Source organism: Diachasmimorpha longicaudata, chromosome 15 (genome assembly GCF_034640455.1).
Source record: "Diachasmimorpha longicaudata isolate KC_UGA_2023 chromosome 15, iyDiaLong2, whole genome shotgun sequence".
NCBI classification, from domain to species: domain Eukaryota; kingdom Metazoa; phylum Arthropoda; class Insecta; order Hymenoptera; family Braconidae; genus Diachasmimorpha; species Diachasmimorpha longicaudata.
Genome location: NC_087239.1, coordinates 5,684,980 through 5,701,751, shown reverse-complemented (window position 1 = coordinate 5,701,751; position 16,772 = coordinate 5,684,980). Strand labels below are relative to the sequence as shown.

The window sequence follows — 16,772 nt, the reverse complement described above, 5'->3', positions numbered from 1 at the left end:
TGTGAGAGGTGGAAAACGAGGCCATTGCTCCTGCACACCCTCCCACCTTTACCACCCCCTGGTGAGGGTGCACGAGGTGTATAGATAGCGAGTGACGTTTCTAGAACAATCGGTGAACACTCTCTGCAGTCTTCATCTCTTTATCCTTAGATATTCTCGAGGTATTTCTGTATTATAATTAGACGATCGATGGAAGCCCCAGGGTTTCACGATAGGGAGAACGTGGCATTCGTTATCAATACGTGTGAGTAAAAATAAAACTCGAAATTGTTGACAAAAAGAGCACATAAATATTGCAGTGCGAAGAGTACACGGAGGCTGTACATAGTCCGCAAAGAGTCAGAAAAAAAAAGCAAAAAAAATAAACCCTAAAACGTAAAAAGTGCGGAACAGGAAGAGGGAAGAGGGAGGAGGGGATTCGGTGGAGAGGGATATGCGGCTTTTGGAGGGGTAGCAAATTTTAGCGCAAGCGCGCAACCCTCGCCCGTGACTGCAACGGGGGGGTTCAATGTTACGAGAGGGCACTGACCCCCAGCGATGAGGGAGAGAGGCAACTCCAGTGCAACGACTGGAGAGGGGGTTGAAGGGGGTGGCTACATCCCTGGGTTTGGTGCACCCTCTTCTCCGGTGGCCCAGGACGCGCTTCACCCTTTCAGGCGCGTATGCGACGAGCCGGGGACCCGGTATCCGCTGTGCCCGGGACTCCTCGGGTGTAACCGGCGATGGGGGGTGGATAAAAATTACCTGGAAAATTGTGACACCTTCTGCTGGGGAAAGGGTGAAATGTAGCTGTTTGGGGAGGATTTTTCATCTATTTATTATCTTATTCAACAATCTTCATCTCCACGTACCCCACGATGAACAGTAAAACGTACCCCAAATTTCCCTCGAGTCAAAAAAATATGATCTTCATAAAATTTGGATTTTTCTCGCAGTATATTTTCTCACCCTGAGGGGTTGCCTATCAGTCTTACTAAGGCTTTACCGGGATTAATCGAAGCCACGAAAAATCCCGGACACATGACCACAACATTTTTCTCCCACTAATGATGATGAAATCGGCTGAGCTCTTGATTATGATGATAATTCGTTATCGTCATTCCTTAATTCAAGACTTCTCCTCGATGTTTCTTTAGTCTCACCTCCTCTCCCACCCCATTGGATGTCAGAAACGGTGATAATTATTTTTACTAACGAATTCCGGACTGCGGACGTGTATAAACCCCCGAGACGAGGGTTGCACATTGTATATCAGTTCGTTTGCAAGGGCCCAGTGGTGCTGCCTAACTGGCACTCGAGACTCCCTTGATGAATACGCGAGAGATTATTCAGAAGACACTGGGGTTGATTCAGGGTTTATGCGAATGTCGTGGATTTGAAAAATCCAGAATTTCCTTGATTATCTTATTATTCCCATTTCCACATTTTTTTCTATGAAAATTGTACGATTCCCCCCAATTCCCCCCATCTTTCACTACAATAGGAATATTCCATCCCTTGGATTTTCCCTGGCTCCCCCGAGGGTGAATTCAAACACAGCTCATTTCCATTTTCATACGTCGTAACATGAACAACAAATATTAACACGCATATATAATACTCAGTAAGATCGTATAAAATTCCCCATCAGCATTTCTGTACTATTTAAACACTGGAAAACTACAATTCCCCCAGAAATATCCGAGTTTTAATCGATTCCCCCACAATTCATGGCGCACAAATCTCCCCCTGTGAGATGCGTGCAAGAAATTGTATTTCTACCATCCCCCAGCCCCCTTTCTATTCTCTCTCCCCTCCGTGGCACCCCCAACACGTATTCCCCGAGAATAAATTACATCAGAGGGGTGGAGGAGGGGTGAGAATGCCACGAGAGGGAGAGTCCAAGGCTTACGTGCACTTAGTCTCGTTTTTTTTTTTTTATTTGACTTTCTTTTGCTTTTCAGGATGATTTATTCTGCTCTCCAAGGGATACCCAGGAATTTCATCACAATTTCACAAGCCATTGGAGTGCTCTGGTGTATGCAACAAAACTGGTGAGAAATATAACGTAGAGGAAAATTATTTGGTGTGGGAAAACTACCCTGACAGTGGAACTTTCCAGTAGCCGTTTGGCCCTAATTAATATTCAAAAGTACTGAATATTCAGGTGGCTCTCGGTCCACTGAGCCCTTCGCTTCTTCATCGGAGCTCGAACGTTTCAATTTTCGGGGAAAAAACGTATTTTACGGGGGAGAAAAAATTACGGAATTGTTAGGGAACCGGGGGGTGAGTGCCGGGATTTTTTACTAAGTATTTGTCCCTGTGGATGAGGCCCTACTACCCTCCCTACTGTTACTCCGAAAGGCGCTTCGGAGTGAAAGGTTTTTTTCCGAATTTCGGAAAAATCGGGGAAGAAATGGGAGCCGACACTGGCAGCGCCGCCGGCCGGCATAGCGACGGTGTACGTCGTTATTTCGCGGTGGATGCTGCGGGATCAATAACACCGGCCGGTGCCGACAGAGACACAAGACGTGTCCAATGGTGAAAGCGCAAAGGAAATGAGGGAGAGAGGAAGACGAAGCGGGTGAGCAGGAAGTCGAAGGGATGCTGAGACTGAGGAAAAGAGGGAGACGCACAAAGGGTGCGGGACTGTTGGCTCCTCACCCTCCCAACCCCCCCCCGGTCCCTGGTAGTCGCTTTGGCCGTGTGCAGCCTCCAGTTGGGCCACCCCTCAGTCGTCGAAACAACCCCAGGAGTCGATGCATCCCAGGGTCGTTGCTACCGAACGATCCAACCACCCATTCTCTCATCCCCCTCGTTCTCATTCCTCCCCTGGGCGTATTAAACGTTGACTCTCCATCTCACACGTTCACTTCACATTCAAATGGACTCACTAATGAGGGGGGAAAAAAAATATCAACTTTTGGTCCCTCTTTTTCCCCTTTTTTTCGTCGTTGGGAGAATATTAATTCAGAAAAGTTCGAGCATTTTGTGAGATTCATATCTATTTGGAAATATCGATATTACCAAAATGGCGGGGTATGCGCACGCAGTGGAGATCGTGTTGGTATGCGTGGACGTCACCACTCGTGAATACATGTGGAACGTTCTAGAATCGCAGCCACTGAGAATAATGCGCAGGTGGCTGAACCTTTGGGACAAGAATTTCGAAATTTATCTTTCAAATATCTTCGTAATTTCTTCCAAAAAAGTTACAAATTATCGCCTTAATTTTTTGATGCACTCCCTGACGATTTTTAACACAACGAGATTTGATTTATAATCGAAGGAGAAGAAGTAATTTTCGGGGAACAAATGTCTGACGTTTTCAAAAGCCAGAAATTTTTTTTTTATGAACTTTCAAAAGAAATGATCATCTGAAACGATCTCCTCTTAATATTCACCATTTTCGCCCGTAGACCTGTTCCAAAGAACTCTTAAAAAATTCATTCCAGAAAACCCACATCGCCTCGAGGTGTTATTCTCCATAGATTGAAGAAGCTCCAGTTTAGCGAAAATGAAGCTGAATAAATGGAGCTAAAAAAAAATCTTCGCTGGGAACAAAACGTCCTCCCAGCTCCCAAGAGCATTCTCACATCTCCTTTCTCTCTCGTATTATTTTTTTTTTCCGTCCGTGTCGTTGAGTTTCGTTTTTAGGTGCCCAAACGAAGACGCACGTTTACCTGCCTGGCGCGTTTACCAGACCTTACATTACTTATACCTGAATCTTCACCTGGCCTCCGAACGCTCGAACAAAGGCCCGCGAACCCTGGATTTCTCGTATAATAATGTGAACCGAGGGCCCATTCAGTCCCCATAAAACGCCAATATTATTTATTTACCGAAATTAATACATCAATCTTTCGACTGATGACAAATAACAATTTCAAAACCAGTGTCCAATTTATCAAAGTTCTAAATTAATTGTCAGGACCGAGTGGCTTTCGCCTGAATCATTCCAAAAATTTCAAGACCTCAAATGTGCCCCTGCACACGGCCCTAAAAATTCAATAACAATAACCTGAAAAATTCCCCTGATAACGTCCGGAATTCACCCGATGGCCCCTAAACAGGGGGTGGGATCTATGGGAGTATTACGTCGTGCATCAGTCCCGAACGTTAAATTAAAGATTAGGGAGGGCCGTATAAGAAGGCAGGTGACACGCTCGAAGACGTTGGCATCGTATGGGGCCCAAAGGGACTTGAAGAATCGAATTTAAAGCACGCGCTCAGATGTGTGGCGCGTGGCGCACGTTTTACCTGTACACACACATCATTAAGACTACTCTGTGGCCATCTGCACGTGGGTACTCACTGTGCCATGAATTTTGCCAAATAAAGTGAGTGTTTTTGTGTTACTGAAGTCATAAAAAATTCGGAATAATTAAATTGCAATTTTGAAATTGAAATTTTTGTGAAACTCATCGGAAAAAATCGCACACGCCTCAAAAATATGTCAAATCTATTTATTCATTAAAAAATTGAGTTTATAATTAAGTGTAATTATAATAAATATAATTAACTTAACGTTTGATTATCTAAATCTTCAGTTGACATTTTTTCAGGGAATTATTTACCTCGTTTACCTGTGATCAGTGCTTTCTCCTAATTTTTCAGGGTTGAAAAGCCTAAAACCTAATTAATTAGAATACCCACTTTAATTAGACTTAATTTATAAGTTAATCATATCTCTGACGATGTCCCTAGAACAGTTGTAGCTAATAACCTCCCCCCGGATGAATTTTGCGGCATATTTTGTCATTAAAAACCCATCGTTCGGCGTAATGAATTAATGAACGAAAAGGGGAACTTGAAATTGAATAAAAAATATCCTCACAGTTGTTGGTCAATAATCAGACAGGTGTAGATAAGATCAGGGTCGGATTTTTCACGATATTGGATGGCAGCTGATGCTGATAAAGTCAGGTATTCAACGTACAATGAAAAGTCACGTGCGGACTGGTGTCAGTTAATACAATTCGACCGCGTTCATCCGTTATTCGTCTTCAGAGGCAGGTAATATACCCCTGATGGTGGCCTATGTAGGCCATACACATCAGCCCTGAGTCTTTTCAATACACCTCATCTGCCAGGTGGTGTCTCCATACCTTTACAGCTTGAGGAATAAATTTTTATGCCTTGAAAATGAGAGTACAAATTTCCTCAGTCAATTTAAATACATTTCAGCGCGAATTACTTCGCCTTAATAAGTCGGGTAATTAGGGAACATGAGGAGGAGATCGACAGAGGAACTGTAATTGGGGAGAGGCCGAAGAGGCAGGTGAAATCGTTCATTAGGTCAATTATAGGGCGTTAATAAGGATCAGGTAAATTCAGGTGAATAAATTGGTGGATTTTTTTTCCTGGACTTTTGGGGATTTTTACGAAAAATCCCTTTCCCTTCGCTTGGAAAACATTGGGAACTTAATTTCATAGTCGAAAAATTGGCAAAGGGCATTTTACAACACTTGGGCACGAGCTACTCGCGGTAATGGGTAAGAGTGATGATAAATGATGGAGGAGAGATCGAAACAATAACAATAACAGTGACTTGGCTGAGGCCAAAGTTCCAGGTGGGAGGCAGCTGCCATGCGTATGCGGCCAAAACACACCTGCCCTTCCCATCACTCTCCAGAGGCCATTTCGTGTATGACCCAACCAAAATTCACTCTCGAAGACGAGCAAAAAGACATGAAATAAATGGAGGAATGAAAAAATACTCGCACTCGGTGCGGTAATTTACAAAGAATTCAGCCGCTGAATTGAATGCATGCGGGTGCCAAGTGCCATCTGCAAGCAGGTGTTTCTTGCATTATATATGTACTGACAGGGTAAAACTACTCCCTTGTCCTCGGAGATATGCGAATGTTTTTGCATTCATTGGGAGATGCAGATGGGGTTGATGAGGGCGCGTGCGTCGTTGAGTTCTTTCACTTCGTTGAATTTTCTTGTGAGAGCTTTCACCAGGACGTGATTATTCTCGGAGTAATAATTCCCTTTGAAATAGGTATGTCTTTTGAATAAATACAACATCATGTTTCTCTTCAACAATATTTAGCGTTGGTATTAAAAAATTATTCAAACGCAGAAATATAAAAATGAAATTTCGGAAAAATTCGGATTGAGAAAGTTGCAATGACGTGATGCACCATCATTTTAATTTTTATGGAGCCTCAATAGTCAATCACCTAATTGGAGCTTCGATATGGAGCCTCAATAGTCAATTACATAAAAAACCTAATTAATTAATTAGGTTTTTTTTAATTTTGTGTAGAAAAAAATCAATCGAAGGACGAAATTGATTTTAAAAATGATTTTTTTGCTGTGAAATTCACACGGATGGCAATGTCTACTTGCAACGTGTGTCCAGGTCGAACACGCGCCACCACCTGCTACTTATTATCCTCACCGAGGATAAAGAAAGGGCCAGCGTCGTGTGAACGTATAACTCTCCGTTTTCATTTTATTTTACCCATTTTTTTATTTTCCTCCTCATACATTCGAATGTCTATTGGTGGAGTTCATGTGCCGACCACCTGGTGTTCCAGCATATTTCTCCAGTCTACGTACACCCAGAATTTTTTTTCCCCTGAATTTTATTCAATCGATGAACGATTTGGATCAATCATAAAATTTCCATTACTTAGAAATTTTTTTTCTGTGTAAAATGCGTCGTTTCTCTCATCTCCTCGATTCAGAAGTGAAGGGACAATATTTTCCCGCATTCAGGGCTCATCTCATTATTTTTATCCTGAAAAATGCAAAATTCTGATAGGACAGGGGGTGGGGGGGAAATAAAATCCATGGGGCGAGACACCAGTCGCCTCATGTATTTTTAATTCATCAAGTACTGCGCACGACGACTCGATGTGGGGAAAGAGAAAAGCAAGTCAGCAACCCCTTGAGTTCATCCTGTCCCGACCTACCCCCAACTATGTCTGAACGCAAATATACGACGACGCCATTTCAAGGGGGGATGTATAACCGACGGGTACAGTCACCCCAAAAAATATTTGTCAATATTGAATCCTCAATTTTCTTTCGTATTTCTTAGACCGAAAATTTATTCTTTAAAAAATTGTTTACCCCTCGTTTCTCCTCAGTTTTTACCCAAAAAAATTAAATCCCAAACAACCCCCTCGAATCAAACACGCAAATATTTAGATCCCAAAAATATTAACTGAAATAAACTCCAAAAGTCGTGAGCTTCGACTGCAATTTCCCCAAAAACCCTTTAAAAAACCCACTAAAAAATTACTAGCTTCCCCCATCCGCCCCTATTAATCCAAACTTCCTCAATATTTTCGTCCAGAAAATACCCCTTCAATAAATTAACAAATCCCCCCATGTCCATCAATAATCGACTGATCCTCCACAAATAGAATACAAAAAAGGTAAAATAATGTACCGGTGTCTATCGAGTGGAGAGAGTAATTCAAAAGCAGACACATGCACGAGCTGGTCAGCCATGGAGTGTAAAGCAGTGCCCCTGCAACGTCCAACCGTGAAAACCACCGCCGGGGATTTCTCCTCTGGTGCGAGTCAGCGATGATGTGTCTGAGTGAGGCCGAAGATGATGCAAAAAGACGAGAGAGAGGCCAATACTTGCCGATCATCCACAACACACGCATGAAATTTCTCCGCTGGATGTAGTTCACGCACATATACTTGGAGGGTGTTTGATGAAGGGAGGAAGGGTGCGGGGAGGTTGAGGGCAGTTGCTACACATGCGAGCCTCCCGTGCCTACTATCGATTACCGACTGGATCACATTTACCCCTCGGGAGGAGGGGCATTGTGCTATATCACTGGATTAATTATCGAGGTGAAAGAAGGGGTGGTTCGAACATGCACCAATGATATCATTAACCGACCGACACATGCCATATTTTTTTTCATCAAACTCCATCGGGAGTTCTTATTTAACGAGTGAGAATGATTTATAGATAAACACGAGATGTGTGTCGATGATTTTGGGGCTCATTCAGCGAATGATAAGAGAAGGTAAAGACGTTATTTCATGGGGTGAAATTAATTTTTCTTCTTTATTTTACGATCATGGCCTTATGAGCTAAGGGTGTTGTTGATTCCCTGAACACTGACTGCGCTGAAATTCACACAATTCGTTAAAGTAGTCAAGTAAACCCTAATGACGTCCCCTAATGAATTTGGAAAAATCCTAGAAACTTTCATTTCACCAGAACCTCTTCCATCCCCCAAATCTCCAACATCTATATCTCCCAAATTCACCATTTCCAAATCCCATAAAATATCACCGCTGCACCCCCGTAAAATGGTAATCATCCCCTAGAAATTCATTCGCAAAACCAATTTCACGTCGATACATGAATATTTGAGCCTCATCCATCGCCCAGAGTGCGAGACATTGGCGAAGGTCAAGACTCGATCGAGGGGTGGAAAATTGCAATATTTTTTTTTCTCTATTCGTCTGCTTCCGGCGCCGGCGCACCGATCGCACGGGGGATGTCCCCCCTTCCCTCTCTCCCCCCCCCTGTCCCACGCCACCCCCTCAATCACTCTTTATATTTTTTCCGGGGTGAACTGCACGTTGCTCGCGAAAGATACGATGGTATGGTGGTAGAAATGCTAGAGGTGGATGAACCGGGGCGTCGCCCGGGCGAAAAAGGCTGCAGTCGCGATCACTAGTGATGTATCCAGTGCAAGCAACGAGTCCAGACTACTAGGCAGAGAGGGTAAACCCCCTTCTCCCGTATCCCCCTGGAGGTGGATGAACCTGGAGTTGAGTTTTTAGAGTGGAATGAGAGTACGGCTGGGCTTCCTCGGGGCTCGATCGCCCCACTCGGTTCCCTCCTGGGTTCACCGTTGCTATGGTGACACTGCGCTCACCGGTTTTCCCAGTATCCAGACAGAGATTCGCACCCCCATACGAGATATAGGAGACGTGCGATGCCCCGACTATCTGTGTATATGGTGTACATAATATTGTACATGGCCGCCTCATTTCAACCCCCTCGGTTATATCCAGTGGATGGGAGGAGAAGAGGAGGAGAGCCCCCATGGGCCTGTCTGGGCGCGTTTGTTGCACTACAATACTCCATTCGCATGACAGGGGCTCTCAGTTATGGTGGAGATGATTTTTTACGGTGGAGAGAATGTGAAAGTCGAGGGGTGGAAGGAAAGAGTAGTCGAAGTATTTGGATTCTCAGACTTTAAACAAATCCCGGTTTATTCGAGTCGCATCGCTGGGGTGCGATGGTAACGATCGAAGACAAATGTTTTTTTCTCCCCCTGTCAACCCCTCGGTTCAATTCTTCGTTTCTGTTATTTCAGAAGCGCATCCGGAATCACAGGCGTCAGTATAGAAATTTTAAAAACCATCGACATTCCGGGTTTATGCAAATAACAATTTTTTTCACAATCGATACGTTTACCATTAATTTCTGCTGCTCGATTGTCGACTGCAGCTTTACCAATCCCCCGAATTCACAGACTACTAGGGGGAGAGAAATTCTATAGAAAAGAATGAGAATCGCTGCGCAATTGGTACGACTCGGTGGCAAACGCAAGGGGTGTGCGAGCAAATTTCAACGGTCTATGGCGCGTTTTTTTTTCTTCTTCTTTTTTTTTTGCCCACAATTCTTTTTTCTCCACTCATCTCAACCGGCATGAGACTGAACCACCGATCAATATAGACGTTCGAGCTTTATTCACGTTCTCAGCAGTCGCCCATGCCAATATTTTTTCTCCCCGAGTCAACTGTTATTCGTTTTAAATGTCACACATGTCAGACCGATGGTTTTTCCCATCTCTTCTGCGAAAGTCTTGACGGGAAATTTTGTCTCAGGGAAATTTATGAAGGCTCTGGAAAAATTCTGGTACAAGTTTGGATAAAGTCACATTTGAATCGATAAAATTCCTGGATTTTCCTCCCCCCCCCCCCAGGACTTTGCGCCTTTTTCGTAGAATTTTTTGTGAAATTTCCTCTCGTGAGAAATGTCCATCTTCTTTAATGTAATTCAGCCCTAAACTTTTGGGAAATTTCCTTGAAGTAAATTGCGAGGGCTCTGTCTGCTCAGATTTTTCATATCAAAAAATAATTGGGCAGTCAATAGGCGGTGTCCCACAATGATTAATACTATCGGTGGAGGGTGTGGTGAGATGGCCGTCGAAACAACCGGAAATGGCCTGTAACTGCTGACTAATCGAACGCAGCACTGGAAAAATGCCTCAGGGCAATTTCGATAGGTCATTTTGAGTGCTGGATGTACCTTCCCATCAGCGTGTGATGCTCGATGCCAATTTAATTTGGTAATCACCGCGGAGAGGAGAGAGGGAAAAATTCACCAAAAATAACCAGAAATATTTGGTCCAAATTACCGAGCTCTCATTCTTCCTCCCAAATAAAATTCGTGGAATAACTCAGTTGCAAACGTCTTGATACAATACAGCTGAATTCATTTATTTATTTATTCTTTTATTTTTTTATAATATATAAATCGTTAATGTAAAACAGAGGAAAATTAAATACATCTGTTTCTGTTTATGATATACTTTTGCTTTCATAAATATATAATATGTATAATTCCATATAATTGTGTATTTTAATAGTAATATATAGTCATGTTATTTCGTTAAATCATCTTCTTGACTTTTTTTGGTTTGTTACAATCATGGTATGGAGTGAAGGTAGTATTATTTTTCGATAACGCAAATACATGGGTGATTTATCATCAATTTTGACATCTCTTTTTTTTTAATATTTCTGCCTTGAATCGCGTGAGATAAAAACGACTTTACGAATTCCCTCAGATTTTCCAGCTTTAAATGGCACGACACGTGCGTAAAAATCTCGTCTCATTTTCATAATTCAATTTTAATTTATTAATTTTTCAATTTTTCCTTCGCGTCTGGACAAATGTTTACGAACAACAAATTTGCCGTCACCTTGTAATTCATTCCTCGTATGTCCATAATTTTTTTTTTGTCGTTAAAACGGATGATCAGTCTTCGTGAATCACAGAAAGCTTTGATATGGCCTTTGACGAGATTTTTAGGCCCCCAAGTAAGAAGAGAATTCCACTCGCAGTGTCTCATCGGTGAATCGTACTATTTTATCGAGATCTCACGTGATTCATTGAACAGAAAACGGAAATTTTGGGGGTGAAATGGACCTTTCTCGATCTTCAATAATTCGAGACATTTTCCCGGGCTCTGAGGCCCATTTTCTCTCGAATCGCGCGATTTGGTCAGAAGATGCTGATGACTTAAGACGTCTCGGAAGCAAAAAAAGTCCCAGAAAGTCTTAAAAAAGTTCCTCCCCAGGAACCGATGGAACCACAATCGTTTCCACCAAAAGAACAATTTTGCCTCTCGTTTTCGGACTTTTTTCACTCCCAAAACCCCCTGCGGGGCCCGTTCCGAGATTATTCTTGAATTTTCATCCCCAATCAAGGTTTACCAGCCTAATCTGTAAGTGTAACTACTCATTACAAATACACATTATACAATACATAGATCTACCTCGTTATTACATATTCTTAACTCACTCATCATCGAGATGTTTCTGTCAGTGTTCGGTGTGCATATGTACCGCATAATGTAAAATGCGTACGTGTATATAATCTTTTATCTTAACTCATCTTTAGGCCTTAACCATGCATCGTAATCCATAAGAATATAGATATAATATGTATGTGAATTCATAATTCAGCATTTAATGCTCATCTACAACCCAACATCGTCAATACATAATTATTCACTCCCGTATCCCGTCCCCCCAAACGAGCCGATCGCATATCGATCACAACCTCGTTAGACCAATTATCAATCTCAACGCATTTTAAAATCCATTTTCAATCCTTTCCACTAATCATGCAAAACTGTTTCATTTTTCTTTAATTTATTTATTCATTCACTCGTTATTTTTAAGTTGTTTGCAACAGCGAGTGCCTTGGGAATCGCATTCCCCGCGTGAAATTTATCAAAAATACGTTTTTATATTTTTTTTTTTTTCATTTTTTGGCGGACGTTCACGAGAGCGCGCCTGGAACATCTTTTTAGCGTGAAGAGGAAGATTGAACTTTCAATTTCAAAGAATAATCATACGTATGCCATTGTAATAGTACATTTTTTATAATGAGAGAGATAATTGAGATTACAACCGCTAAATGTCGAATTATCATCGAAATTATAGTGAAAATGTTAATGGAAATCACCGGTCACTCGTTAAATCATCAAATCTACCCCTAGACTTTAGGTAAAAATTTATGTAATCGTCGTGAAATAATTTTTGACTGTTACATTAACAACGGAAGGGTCTCATTTATTAATTTATTTATTTAAAAAGCTCTCTTATGTCACTAGCGCTGAAGGGACATGTTCTTCTCACGTGTCAGTCAATTTTCATCAAATTACTCTGTGTTATACCTCTTGTTATGATAATAATCAGTCGAAAAGCTAAATGCACATATCAGATGTCAACACGGTGACGTCTCATGGTTCAATCGAATGAAAATTAGTGCTCCATCAGCACCAAATTTGTATATCCCAAAAATACGAGATGTTATAAATAAATAAAAATCCCATGAAACGTCCCGCGCACGTATATATTTTAAAATAAATATTTTTCATGTATTTACACGATAACTTTAAATATAGATATATCATATAATATACTTATATCACAAATTATTACGTTAGCAATTTCGATTAATTAATATTTATTTTTTTTACTGGAATGAGTGAAGGGATTTCAATATTAAATTTATTTATTCATTGGTAATAGCTGTTCATCGATTCCGGAGGTACATTTAACCGTCATCGTGGTCTTAATTAGTCCCCGTGACATGTGTCAATGTTATTGCTGTTGTTTCACCTCCAACAACGGTGACCCTAAATTAAATGCTCACAATGGCTGTCACTTATACCTTTGAACACATTTTAAGTGACCGATTGTGGAGATTCTGTTACATTATCATTCGTCCGGTGAATATGCAATGACATTCGTGACGTAAAATGGATAAGCTACATAAGAATTGGGCAGTAATTACGTTACGCTAAATAATCAAAGAATATTTTTTATTCATTTTTTTTTCCATTATACTGGTGCTTAAGTCCTACCACTACATCAATTTTTATGATTTATCGTAGTCCATCGTTCGCACGGTTATCGGGGATTATTTAATCTTCGTTCTTATATATTTGCGAGTTACAGATGGTGGGATGACATTTTTTATGAGGATAATGGGTATAAATAATTGGAAATATTTGATTTCCTTGGTATCTTCATGCTAGATGTATTCACTGATAAATCTACGAAAATTGTTAATGCAAATTTTGAATATATCGGTTAATGTATGAATGTCATAAGTATAAATAGCGTTAGGTGATAATCATCCATCATCAATATATTTTTTTAAATTTAATATCATTTTTTTTTTCTCAACTCTTGTAACGTTTCATAGATCGAAAAATAAATATAAAAATAAACCGGGCATTTAGGTTATTAATATTTTGTATCAATAATTTTCATTTTCATTTTTCCATTACGCTTTATCTCTCTCATTTATTTTCCATTTTGTTATTAATTTTAGTTTTTTTTTCCCTTACCTTAACCATTGTTCTGTTTATAATCTTTTCACTGCAATTCCTATTTGACGGTTTTTTTTCTCAGCTCATTTCTTCTCTAGTCATTCATTATTTTTCAGAAAATTTCTCATTGAAACGTTATTTTATCAACTATTTTTTTTTCTTCTAGATTTTCGTTGCCAAGTTAAATTATCTTTGTTTGTTACTTTGAGTTTATTCACGTACTATTTCAGAAAGTCAACTTGGACTCAGATCGGAAGACATGGATGCCGCGCTTTTGCTTCATCAAATTGTCTCAGAAAGCCTATTTAACTATTTTATTCCCTCTCGACTGGTGAAAAAGAAAATTAATATGTTGGTTGCCGTTATCGATGCAATGGTTTCTGCAGGACATAAATCATATGAAAATCAGTGGTAGGGATCGATAATCGTAACGCATGCTACGATTTCAGTTGAAACTGGCGGATTCTTCAGGAATTTTTACCTAAAATATTGGGAATTTTGTGGAAAGAACGAAATAAAAATGTCATGATTGATACATATGTACAGTTTTTTTTTGTAATTAGGACTGTGTTTCGTCACATTGTAAATCCTGGGATCACAATATTTTTGGGAATTTCTCCCCTAAAATACCGCAATTTCCCCCGAGTCATTCGATTTTCTAGCGGGAGAATTTTTACTGGAAATTCTGTGAATCTCAGGGACAGATTTCAATATAAATTCTTCCGAACGTGACAATCCCATTCCTAACACATTTTTTCCCCTCTAAAACCGGTAATTCACGCCAAGTGTTTGAATGCAATGAATACGACATTCTCTCATGTTCTTGAGCATTTTGCAACGTACACGAAAAAGTACAAAATTAATTTTTTACACACTCTCAATATTTTAATTTTTTTTTTAATTCTCAATCATTAATCACCTACAACTCGGTTAGAATCATGTTCTTGTCTTCCCGAATTTGCTCGGTGTGAATTTCTAATGACGTTAACTTTACCGCTTCTCATAAATTCACGGGGAATAGGTGAAAACTACGAGGGCCTCGACTATTCATAATTCTTCAACTGCCATTAACTCGGCAAGAATTATCAATCGTCACACATAATATCCATACGTTATGCCCGATCAACATTAATGTTTATGCATACGGTGGTAATAGAGTTGCTCCTTTTCTCGTATTCGCACTGTTAAAAAATCTAACGCTGAAATTATCGTCAGACTTTTACTAAATTCTCGTGAAATGACGGCTCCACTGAAATTTCCCAGGTTTCTACCCCACGAGAAGAAATTTTTCGAACTCTCCTGAGAATAATTTCCGAGCCCCCAAAAATTTCAATTAATTTTCCAACAGTGCCAACTCCCCTATCAATACCTGTACTATCATCACCTCAGATAATCTAATTTAATCTTTACCTACAGACGTTACAATTACTTACATCGTAAATTAGTGCTGGCTCGTGTCACACATAGTAAAATAGAAAAATGTTAATAATAGACTGTAGCACGACTTCCATCCGCGCCCTTTTGTTTATGAGTCATCCAATATATATTCCATTATGCGGGACAACTCCCTCTGACCTTCCCTTATTTTCCATAAATTGTCAAACTGGAGAAATTCCTCAGTCAATGTTTCTGTATTATTTTATGAATTATTTAAATGAATAATACAGATTTTTGTTGTCTCACACTTTATCGACAGTAACGTATATCATTATTTTTTGGAAACTTTACTTTACGATTGTTATTCGATTTAAAAGCATTTGCTCCCTCATTAACCAAAAGCACACCGGGGTGGCTAGAAACGAAGATACGAGTGAAATAAGTGAGGTGAATTGATGAGTTATCTAATCATATGTCGCCCTCATTTACTTCGGTACTTTTTATTGGTCTGGCGCACAATAATCAATCCATTTCCGTTCTTTTCGTTTTTCGAGGAGATTCTATTCTGGATCATGAGCAAAAGAGAGAGAAAGATGGAGACTATCCATCATATTTGTTTATTAATATTTACATCATGCGACGCGATAATTTGTTGTATTTTGTGTGTTACACATGTGTTGTGTTGGAGAACTTCAGAATTTTTTTTTCTCTCTTGAAATTTAGTAAAATCAATCCATAGTCTTTCTCAAACAAATTAAAACGTAAATTAGCGGTATTTGGGGGGGATGGAACCCCTGAAATGCGAATAATTTTGGTGGAGAATTCATTGGAAATGTCCGCAGTATCGACGAAAGGGTGGGATTAATTTAACGAACTGTAAATTGGCTGATTTTGATTCAGTCGGCATTAGCGCTTTGGCCGATTGGGAACCTCTGCAGTCGTTGAATAGGGGGTGGGTGGGTGGTTAGGGCGTCGCCGCGTCTCCGCCGCGCCACGACCCTCACGAGCTATCGACCGAGACCGGTGAGAGCGAGGCTCCGATACACAGAAGGTTCACGAGTGGAATGAAAAAACGAAGGGAAAAACCGGGGATGAGAACCACTCGCGAATGAACTCCATCGTTTTTTTCGGAATTCGGAGAAAAAAAATCAGTTATTTTGTGGGTAATGAAATATTTAATAATCGGCAGACGAGGGATGGTACCATCGCCGAATTGTTGGCATTGGCCGACAATCATTCTTCGCTTTTTTCGAGACGTTTAAACTCGAGAGTCGGAAACATCAAATTCTCGTTCTGTAATCACTCTTAATTTGTCCGGTTAATTCTGCGGTTATCGAGACTGTGGGAAAATTAATTTTGGAAGTCCGAGGAATTTCCTGGCTCAGGAAAATTGGAATGTTCGGACGACGAATTATTGGTAATTCAAAACAATTTTTTAAACATTTTTCTTTTTAGAAGATGAACTTGTTTCAACAAAAATTATGAGCCACCCTAATCTCCACCTAAAACTCAAATAAATTCGACTGTTGTTGAATTCTCGTCCTAATGTAACCGGCATGATATCGATTCGCTGCAGGAAGGGACCGCGTAATCGAAGCGAGCGGTGAGGGCGAGACCGAGAGCAAAGGCAAAGGGAGGGATGACAGAGGGCGCACTGAGAAGGGTTGGTCCCCGTGTATAGTAACGGGGGATTGAGCATTTCAAGCAAGAGGAATACATACACACACTTGTTTTTCACCACTACTATCGTCATCCCCCGTTGCCGCCGCCCCAACGACCCCCAACGGCATCGACCGCAGCCCCCAACGCTGCAATGCGACGTTGCCATCCCAACAGGCAACAGCC

At 40.6% G+C, this 16,772-nt stretch overlaps 1 long non-coding RNA gene across 1 annotated transcript in view; it reads left to right on the top strand.

Moving 5' to 3' along the window:
• The first annotated feature begins 1,696 nt into the window (after positions 1–1,696).
• LOC135169726 (uncharacterized) overlaps positions 1,697–16,772 on the top strand; it is a 17,036-nt gene continuing 1,960 nt past the window's right edge. Inside the window, exon 1 of the long non-coding RNA XR_010300247.1 lies at positions 1,697–2,033. This is a non-coding gene — a long non-coding RNA (uncharacterized LOC135169726). The remainder of the gene's footprint in view (positions 2,034–16,772) is intronic.